Consider the following 8,934-nt stretch of genomic DNA (forward strand, 5'->3'; position numbering starts at 1 on the left):
AGTACATATATATGTATATTTGCACCATGTATTCCTTTTCTAGGGAGCCCAGAAGTGTATCTAATCATGTAGTGGGGAGACAATTCCTTCCTCAAGAGAACAGCTCTGCTGTGTTAAATAATAAACAAAAACATCCAAGGTGTAGGGAATAAGAGGGACAGCCTGCTGCTTTGAAAAGCATGTATATTGGTATATTTAACTTTGGTGTATGGCTTATTACTCTTTTAAGTTATCATCTTTTATAATCTATAAAACGTTTCATATAGTTTGAAATTCATTTCCAGAGGAAACCAATATGATTCAGATACAAGATCACATTGTAATTCACATAGGCAACTCATTTAAGAAGAATACATTACTGAAATTAATTAGAAACATCCATAGAATATAGCTATTTGAAAATAGCATTGAAGTATTCATTACACAAAAGAAACAGAGAGATGAACTGTTTGTGTCTACAATTACCAAATTGTTTGAGCTTTTGTACTTTAGATATTTGTTTTTTTTTTTTAACTGCTTAATAGTGTCTCAGGATTGTTCACCTCATTCTCTCATACCTTCTTCAAGATATATTTTGGTTTTTTTCGTGTCTTCCTTTCTCATGGCCATTCCCTCGGCCCTCATGCTTATCACTTTATTTTTAAATCATTACTACAGTTTCATTTTGCTAGACTCTCTTTTTTTCTCCAACCAGTTGCATACCTCTGATTGATCTTCCTGAAGTAATGGTTCCAACATGTCTCAATAAGGTTAATAATCATTGTTTTCCTCTCTGATATTGTTAAACCTTAACTGAACTGTATACTTTATAAGTTCATCAATAATCGTATTACTCAATTAACTGAATTCTCCATTCTTTTATCCCAGATTCCTCTTCTCCCTTTCCTAATATTTACTAATATTTTCCTAATATATTGAATCATGTCTAGTTGTCACCAGCCTTTTATAAATTTCTACATTGATTCATACTATTAATCCCGCATGAAGTGCCCCTGGTTTTTTTAGTTTCATTTAAAGCTAAGTCTAAACTTCATAAGAGACCAAAACCAGAGTGGCTTGAGAAAGATTATTAATTCACTGACCTGTACCTCGCCTGGGTGACTGGCGAGTAAGGTCTGTTCCACTTGATCATTCAGCGATTCAGTTTTTTTCCAATGATCTAGCTTCACCAGTGTGTAGGTTCTTATGTTCATCTGTATGATCAAAACATCCCTGCTGCAGTGGTCATGAAGATGAAATCAGGGATTGATATGTAAGCAATTTTCTTTTAAGCACGTGAGGTAGAAGCTGTACATAGCAATTCTTTCTAGATCCATTTATTGAAAACTTAATTATGTAGCTATATAAGTACTTGCAAAAGGAGAACTGGAAATGTATGCTCTAGAGATAAAGCCATATTTCTTGCTTAAATTCCATTATTAAGGCAAATAGATGAATTTTGCTGGCTACCAGTCTCTGATACACTCCTCTTTACTTATTAAATTTATAAACAACATTTTCTAAACTTATTTCTTTTCACAGTTTCAAATGTTTCTCTGTCATCTGATAAGAAACTTTGGAAAATGGATCCATATTTTACTTTTTAAAAATGAACTTTATTGAGACCTAATTTAACACAATAAGCAATTATGTTTTAAGATGTGTGTTGATCAACTTGGATGAAAGTAAGTATGCATGTAATTCCAGCTACAATCAAATTATAAAACATTTCTATCACCTCAAATTTCCCTAGTTAATCACAGTCTCAATTGACCCCTGCTCTGCTTTCTATCACTATATACTGATGATACATTGAGTCATTATGTGTACATTATTTTCAACTGGCTCTTTTTTGATCAGCAAAATGATCAGTATTTATTTATACCATATATACATATGTTGTATAAATAAACTTGTGGTGGTCATAATTTGTTAATTCTTTAACAAACACTTATTAGACATCTCCTTTTTATAAGATACTGAATACAAAGTTATCTAACCTAGTAAATTAAATGAATCACCATAAAGACATAAATAATAGATTCCTGAGAGGATCAAGCCTCTCTTGTAGGTATTTAAATTCATTTCTTCTGAAATATAAAATTATTTATATTAAAAATCAGTACATCATGCAGAAGAATCCAAAAATAATTGTGTAAATATTTTACTACCAAGGAGGTGAGCTACAAAATTGATTCACTACCTTAGCCAGATATCAAAGCTAACATCAAAAGTGTTTAAGTCGTGTGGATAACTTGTATCCTCGATATAATCTGATGAGCTCTTCCTCCGAAAACAATGTAATAACCATAGCCTAATTACGAGAAAACTTGAGCAAAATCCCAGTTGAGTCACGTTCTACCAAAAGCCTGAACACTGCTCCATAAGACTGCCAAGGATATCAAATACAAGGGAAGTCTGAGAAACTGCTCTAGCCAAGAGAAGCCTCAGGAGATCTCAAGCAACAAAGGACAGAGTCACAGTGAACTGAGTGCTGGGACTTAACCCTCATACAAATGAGAGTTGCTACCAGAGAAGGCATGCCCAGCTTGCCAGAACTTCAGACTTTTTAAAAGAAGCCAGAAACACATTTTTATGTATCTCCCAATTTTTAAATGTTGGCAACTGTTTCAAAAGATTTACAACTGTGGACAGGCCAAAATTATGTGGGCCAAACAAAACATATCTGAGGGCAAAATCTGGCCTGTAGCCTGCCAGTTTTTGACCTGTGCTTTACAATAATAAGATTGATTTTTAAAGATTGCTTATTAAATCAGTCATTTATGTGTAGTCATACCTCAGGCTGATGTTCAGAGAAACTCAGACTTTTTTCAAACTAACTGAGTGACCTGAAAAATTACACTTTATACTTAAGTTGAGTTAACCTTAAGTTAATTTAAAATGTCCTAATTGTAGGTATTTTGTAAGGTTTTTGCTGTAGAAAACTGAAACTTGAAATATGGCTATTTTTAGAAATTATGAAGAGGTTTCTGGAAATTTAATTTGATTGGTATTGCTAATAACTGTTGATGAAAATAGAATGGTAGAATTTGTCATGCAATGTAATTCAGATTTGTGAATAGATGGGCCAAGAGGAAGAGAAATAATAATCTTAACTTAGAGCTAGACATTTTTCTTTGTTTCAAAGCATTACTCCATAACAGGGCTTTGGCACATGCTTCCTAACATCTGCATTGAGGTACATTGTATATTGTTAACAGTGTTTATGTGTCCAAATATGCATATGTATGCACACACGTGTGCATACACGGATAGACACATGTTAGAATGCTTATTGCTATAACCAGGAATAAGGGATTTCAATAAGATTCATTGGATTTACCACCTAGTCCAGATTTGGAACAGCGTCTTTCAACTCTCTACTCATCATCTTACTCATCTATTAAATGGGGCTAGCAATATTACCCACCTTTTATGGCTTAACACAATATAACACATATAAAGCCACAAAACCAGTGTTCAGGCAGTAAGAACCCTCAATAAACATTAGGTAATAGAATTGTGTAAAAACATATGTAATCATGAAGATATGTATGCTAATTTATGGAAATATATTTGTTCTTATAAAGTATCATTTAATATAATTCGTAGTGCCAAGGAAAATAATTTGTCTTCAGTATCTTATTTATACCACTTTTGCTATTTTTCAGATTTACAGATATTATGTTAGTTCATTTGATTAATGACCAGAGCTAGAAAAAGAGTGTTTGAAGGAGAAAGGGTATTTTCAAGGTCATTGTGAGTGATATTTATTGGAAAGCCAGTGCTGAGGGCATCACTCAATTATGTAGAGTACACAACAGGAAATTGCAAGCAGCATATGTGAACGGAATCCCTGCAGACAATGACATCAGCGGACAAAATGCAGCTGTGGAGAAAGGTCTTGGTGTATCAAAAGCACAAATTAAGAACTTCCATTACTGAATATCACACCCACTGAGTCATTAGAAAAGATGTAATTCTGAAGTGTCAATAACTAGGAATTCAGGATATTTGCTTTACCAGCCAGAGTCGATAAGGCATCGTATTTGCCCTTGACTCTCAAGGGAGTGAGTTGTTTGGCACAAAAGTGAAGAATATCAAAATAGATGATCTGGGTCTCTTACACAGTTCTCAGGCTCTTTGAGGTCAGGCTTTTGCAGTGGTAAAAATGTCAAGTTCAGAAAATTTTTCCTATCATGTTTTCCATTCCAGCTGTGTGTGATTCTTTTCAATGAATCAGTTCACTTGTATTATCCTAAGATGTTCTTTTCCTGCTTCTGGCATCCATCATCATTTTTACCCATTTTCTTCTGTTAGGTCAGGCCTTTATCACCTGCTACCTGGATTATCAGAACTGCATTATAATTGATTTTCCTGATTCTAGCCTTCCGTGCTTTCATCTATGACATTCCCTCTGCCGTCAGAATGCCTTTAAGAAATGCAATGATTATCATGCCCAGTCTGTTCTCCAGCATCCTTAAGAGCTCTTTATTGTCAATAATATGATTTGAAGTCAAATTGCAATGTACTTCTCTTGTCATTTATATTGTATTCCAACCCTATCGGAGTACAAACCTATCCTGAAGCTTTCTGGCTCTCCGGCTTTTGATACCCTGCTTTGTCAGCTTCAGATACACTTGTAAATCATGATGTACTTGTCTTTAGAAACCTGCACTCACCAAAACCTGTCATGGGAAAGCCACTCCTGATAAATAATCTTATGATTAATAACTACAAAAATACTGTATCGTTTTGTAGAATGCTAGGTGTCACACTCTCGGCTGAATGCTTCACATGAATTGTCTTTGAGTTATGAGGATACAATATTTTTATCCCGATTTTGTCAATATAGGTACTGATCTTTGGAGATATTAATAATCTGTCCAATGACACCAGTGGTAGTACCCAGACTTAACATCCAGGTGTTTACAAGAAGGCTCTTGCAGCTCCCACAGAAATTTATTTTTGCATCTATTAATATATTTTGCATCATTATGCTGCCCTTTACAGAATGTGTACAAACAGGTCTGTCTCCCAATTAACTATTTACCCTAGCAGTAGAGACTGATCTTTTTGTTCCTTCCATGTCTAGGAAAACCAACCTCAATATTTTAAAAAATAAATTAAATGAAACACGTCTCTATATATTCCTGTAACTAAAAAATGATGAAAATCTGAAACACTACTACTTTACAGCCTATCCTCTTTGATCTTCATTGTGAGATATGCAACAGATATTATCATCCCACTTAATAAATGAAGAAATTAAGGTTTAGAGATAAAAGGTCCTGTCCAAGTTCACATAGTAAGTGGCTGAACAAGGATATGAGTATAGATATTTAGTTTCCTAATATAATGTTCTATCATCAACCATGAACTTTCTTTAATTGAAATTTCAAGGTTATAGGCATTTGAAATAATATCAGAATAAAAATTAGTGTACATGGAGATTTGAGGCAATGTTAAAATTGGAAGGGAGAATAGTTCTCTGGCCGTTGGGGCTGTAACTCACAAAATAATTCCATCAAGGGCCACAGGGTTTAAAAAAATAATATTTTATGAAGTTATTTTTTTCACATATTTGTAAGGAGATAGTTCTCTTCCCGTTCAGTACTTAAGAATGTTGTGCTACTTTCTTCTGGATGTCATGTTTTCTGATGAGAAATCGGTTGTCTTTTGAATTGTTTGGCCCTCAAAGGTAAGTGATGTCTCTTTCTCACTGCTTTCAAGATTTTTTTTTGTGTGTTTGGTCTTCAGAAGTTTATTTATAATGTTGTATTGTGGTATGGATTCATTTGGGTTTATCCTGTTTGGGGTTTGCTCAGCTTCTTAAATATGTAACTTTATATCTTTTGCAAAATTTGAGGAGTTTTCAGCCATTAGTTATTGGAATACATTTTCAGTCCTATTCTTTTTTCTCCCTTCTCCTGAGACTCAGATGACATGAAATGTTGGATTTTTTTTATAGTCTTACAGGTTCCTGAGGCTCTGTTCATTTTTCTTCGGTCAATTTTCTCTCTATTGTTCAGATTGGGTAATTTTTCTTCTCTGTCTTCAAGTTAACTGGTTCTTTTCTGCATCATCTCCATTCTCCATTGGGTCCATTCATGATTTTTTTTTTAATTTCAGTTTTTAAATTTTTCAGTTCTACAATTTATATTTGATTCTTCTTTATGGGGTGTGTGTGTGACTATTCCCTTTGATGAGACTTCCTACATTTCATTTCCTTCTAACATATTAGTAATTACACATGGATGCATGTTTACAATGGCTGTTTTTTAACTTGTTAGAGAATCCCAGCATCTCTGCCATCATAGTGCCAGTCTGTAGATGATCTTTCCTAATTTAATTTGATATATTTTCTGGTTTGGGACATAATAAATGATTTTTGATGGATCCTGGACATTAGGAATATTATGTTATGAGAATCTTGATCTTATTTATGTCTTCTGTTTTCATGGTCATCCTTTGACACCATGCCAGCACCATTTGCTGGGTAGGATGATAATTCAGGCTCCCCGGCAAGCCTCTGCAGAGATCATGACTGTTCTTTTTGTGGCTTCCACTGACATTCTGGATGCATGTCGGGTGGGGGTTCCTTACTGAAGACAGAAGTTTCAGGTCTCCAGTCAGCCTTCTTTGAAATCACCCCAGTAAAGGATAGAGGAACCTCATAAAGCTAGTGTAATTGATGACACCACTTTGTGACAGTGGTGATAATGAGGCCACAGTTTTATTCATGGTATTTGTCTGAAAGTTTTCTATCTAGTTAGGTTGCCCCTTTCCTGGTCCTTTGCCTAGAGAGAACAGCTTCCCCTGGCTTTCCATTTTCTTGTCTTTATGCATTGATGTTTCCAGGTTGGTATCTTCTTCCAGCACTCAGTCTGAACTACATTCAGCAATGGACAAGCCACCATCCTGTTATTCTTTGGACCTCTAGATTCCTAGAAGGCCTGCTTTTTTTCTCTGAATCTTTCAGAGTCATCTCTGTTTCATATATAATATTCAGAATTTTTAGTTGTACTTAGTAGGAAGGTTAGAGAGAAATACATCTACTCTATATTGTCCCCAAAATTAGAAGTCATACACAAATGACTTTAATCAGTAGATATTATTTGAAGTCTTCCGGATGAACAAGATAAATTAGAGTGCATGTAGTTAGAATAAATTAGAGGGCCAGATGCAAGGCTAGAGGTGCCCTAATGTTTAAAAGTTGGTTAGAAAAGGAAAAGTTAATAAATGAGGTTAAACACAATTGTCCAGAGAGGAAAAGGATAAAACCTGAAAGATATGGCATCATGCAAGCAAAGACATATTTGTTTGTCAAGAATATGGAAATGATCAACTTTCATTGCTGAAATGCTGAACTAGATTGAATGCTGTGAATTCATCATTGTATTCTGCTTGACAAAATGACTAGTGATCACAGAAGGAGTAGTTGTGCAGTAGTTGGGTAGAAATATGTAAATGAGTTAAAAAGTATATGTTGCAGGCAAAACTATGAAACAATAAAAAGATCACTGGTTTCTAAGGACTAGTGGAAGGAAGGGATGAACAGCACAAACACAGAAGATTTTAGGGCAGTGAAGCTATTCTGTATGATACTATAATGGTAGATACATGTCATCATACTTTTGTTAAAACCTATGGTACATAACATCAAGAGTAAATACTGATGTAAACTGCTCACACTGAGTAGTAATGATGTGTCAGTGTAGGTTCATCAATTGTAACAAATGTATCATTCTGATAATGGGTTTTGATAAGCAGGGAGGCTGTATGTGGAGGGGAAGGGGATATATGGAGAATCTCTGTACTCCCTGCTCAATTTTTCTGTTAATTTAAAATTACTCTAAAAAATAAAGTCTATTTCTTTTTAAAAGCAAGAAAATTAATAAATATAGCATTTTTAAGAAAAAAGTGTATATTTTTGAGGAATATGAGAAAGGGACCAATAGATTCTTTTCAAAAAGTTTTATTCTCAACATGACCAGAAAATAATATGGTAGCCAGAAGAAGTGGAGTCAAGTGAACTTTTCTTCCATCCTTTTTTATTTTTTAATGGCACCTATTAAAGCAGAAAGTAGCAGAGAGGGAAAATGGAAAAATGTGTAAGAGGGAGTTCAATTTCCAAAGCAGAAATCCTTCAGTAAATGAAAGGGGATAAGATCCAGATGCATAAGAGAAGAGGAAGAATCTGAGATAGGGAGATAAAAATAGTTATGCAAAAAGTCTTAAGTAGGATAATGCAAGAGAAGAAATTGGTTGGAGAAATTTCTGTGTCATTTATCTTTTAAGTTATTGACACTCAAGGTCATTGCAGTGTTACATTTTTATAACCGCAGGTGCTATTAACTTGCCCTAGGAAGGAAGGGGGATCAAAAAAAAAAATAGGGAAACTATTCCTTTTCCAAGTAAAAATCTAAATCACATTTGGATTTGCCGTGAAAATAGGACAATGTCAAAATAACACAGGTTCATGTCCAGGAAATAAGATTTCCTCAGACAATATGAATAGATATTGACTTACTAATAATGCACTGTAAATGACAGAAATCCAATAAACCATGTTTACTTGCTTTGAAATATCCCTAAGAAAAGAACTGGCATTTCTCTATTTTGCTCATTTAGAGCCATTTACCATATTTAGCATTTGGTAGGCCAACAACAGTTAGTTTCTTTTTCTTTCTTGACATTTTTAAATTTTATGAAATATGGGGGTTCATATTTATTAGCTACCTAAGCTATTACTTTTCGTAAAAGAATTTTGCCTATTTCCTTTCCCGACTCTACAAATTCAGTCAAAAGAATGAACCCCATTAAATGTGAGAACAATAGACAACATTATTGGTAATTTCAATGGCAGATAAGTTAGTCAGTTAAAGGGAATGAAATGCCAGTTCATCTGTGAAGTGATGCTGGAAGCTTCTGAACATATTTTATGCTTGACAG

Source organism: Vulpes vulpes, chromosome 6, assembly GCF_048418805.1.
Source record: "Vulpes vulpes isolate BD-2025 chromosome 6, VulVul3, whole genome shotgun sequence".
Classification (NCBI taxonomy): domain Eukaryota; kingdom Metazoa; phylum Chordata; class Mammalia; order Carnivora; family Canidae; genus Vulpes; species Vulpes vulpes.